Source organism: Lutjanus erythropterus, chromosome 11, assembly GCF_056507025.1.
Source record: "Lutjanus erythropterus isolate fLutEry1 chromosome 11, fLutEry1.hap2, whole genome shotgun sequence".
Taxonomy (NCBI): Eukaryota; Metazoa; Chordata; class Actinopteri; order Lutjaniformes; family Lutjanidae; genus Lutjanus; species Lutjanus erythropterus.
Window position 1 is genome coordinate 22,952,105 of NC_139327.1, and position 2,206 is coordinate 22,954,310.

Sequence of the window (2,206 nt, forward strand, 5' to 3'; positions counted from 1 at the left end):
CATGAAAAATCTAAAAAGTAGTCTTTCCGCTCACGGTATACTGTGTGTCATGTTATCTTCTGGCGATTTTCAGTGCTTGACGGATTTCTACACATCTATTCTCACTTACCTTTCTAGGTAGTGCAGCAGGAGGAACAGGAGGGGTAGGAGGTGCTGCAGGAACAGGCCAAGGGATAGTAGGTGGAGCTGGTGGTTTACCAGGTCAGTTTAAATGGAGCGCTAGAACAATACAGAACAATAATACAAGAGTATAAATATTTTCACTTTTACATTGAGGTGAAACAAATGCATTCATAAAATTCAGACAACTGCATAGTGAATACCTGAAGTGCTGCAGGCTGTAATGTGTGGATTATTCCAGCAGGGGGTGTTGGTGTTGGCCCTGGTTATGGTGGGGGGGCCGGTGGAGGCTATACAGGTAAGACAGACACACTTTAAAACACTTGAATGTTCCCTGTTATCAACTCTAAGCTTACTGTTTAAAAAAAAAAAAATGATAAGGAGTAAATTTAACATACTGCTAAAGCCTGTAGATACCTAAAAAATGGATCAACCCACAGAGTGACATGCACACAAATTGGGAAATGGAAAATGTTTTTATGTCAGGCCTTGCATGGTGAATATTTGTTTTGGACTATTTTCATTCATGCCATTGCTGAGATAACAAATGAGACCATTGTGAAGATTATCTATTGTTTATTATGACTCTGTCTTTCCTGTTATTGTTATCTAGGATATGCAGGGGCTGGACAAAAATGTAAGAAAACTCACTCTGTCCTCTGCCATTAACATGCTCTAATTAGTGTCAGTCTACTGTACACACATGGGATTACAATTTTTATGTTTTTTGGAAAGTTGTGTATGATTTTGTGAACTCTGATGCTGGGCATTATTGTAGAGAGCCTGTGTAGATCTGCAGAATAACTTTCCTTTTTACTTTCATGTCCTTCAGCCAAAGCACAGAAGGCAGCCAAATATGCAGCCATGCAGGCCTTACTGGGAACTGGGGGCTACAGAGGTAAAAATGATACGCATTATATTGATTTACAGAAAGCCATATCTGTTAAGGGTGTAACAGTTCTCCAAATCTACACACCTTGATTTCTGTGCCACAGTTTAATTTAATAAGTATTAAGTATTAAACACTAATACTGTAATAATACTGTAAGACCAAGGCAGGATGATGTGCCACCATATGGAAGATGGAATCTTATACTTATTAATAATTATTATATTTATTAAACAAATCAGACTAACTTTACAAAAACAGTGAACATATTTGTAAAGTTCCCAAGGATTGAAGGATTAAATTCCTACTAGTTTTATGAAATCTTAAGTAATGGAAACATTTTATAATTTACCACCCTTTCCTCTGAATTAATTCTGGTACAAAAATGGTTTCCCAGAACTGACATGTTTAAGAATTGGCACGCAGTCTCACGGTCACAAATACAGGAACTATGTGGCTGTGTGGCGCATGAAAAACTGACCCTTCTCAATGAGATAATGTCACAAGGAAGCTACGTATTCTGACGATGATGCTTGTTAGATTGAACGTTATGTGTTAAGTTAACTAGCTTTTTATTAACATTTTATTTTACATTACAACTATAAACGAAGATATCAAAGGAACTTGTTTTTACTGGTTGAACTAGGTTAATGTTTTACAGTGTACCCCTTCAATATGCATGTTGTATACCAAGTGAAGAACTGTCTCTGTTCTGGTCTTTAGGCGCTGGCTGTCAGGGTAAATACTGTGGCCGAAGGAGGAAGTGAGAGACCAACAGACAGGAAGTGACCTCATTTAAAAACAACAGTGGTGCTATTGCATGATCCCATGATTGTAAATGTCTTACCTGCCATAGAAGCTAAAGCTTCAACACATTCCACATGTTACACTTTCATTTTCTTAGATTTTATACAAGGGTCTCTTTGAAAAAGAGCAATGGTTCTCAACCTGGTAGGGGTGATTCCTTAAAACGAGGCGATGATGCCTCTGCTGCAGGCTGCTGTATGGAGTGGTGACATGTATCCTTGTCATGTGGATTTATGGATAATTCAGTGGTTTTACTTTGGTCAAAAAACTGAAAATATTCACCATTTCACAAGAAAAAGCACAACTTAGAAAATGCTGCATTCCAGAGAATTTGGAACCTGAAAATTTCCAACCTCCTCCAAGAAAAAAGTCCAACTGAACGCCACTCAA

The 2,206-nt window shown here is 37.9% G+C and overlaps 1 long non-coding RNA gene across 1 annotated transcript; it reads left to right on the forward strand.

Annotated features, from left to right (window-relative positions):
* The first annotated feature begins 504 nt into the window (after positions 1-504).
* LOC146319082 (uncharacterized) lies at positions 505-2,206 on the forward strand. Its single transcript, XR_014771521.1, has 3 exons — positions 505-757; positions 953-1,018; positions 1,733-2,206. It is a non-coding gene; the product is annotated as an uncharacterized LOC146319082 (long non-coding RNA).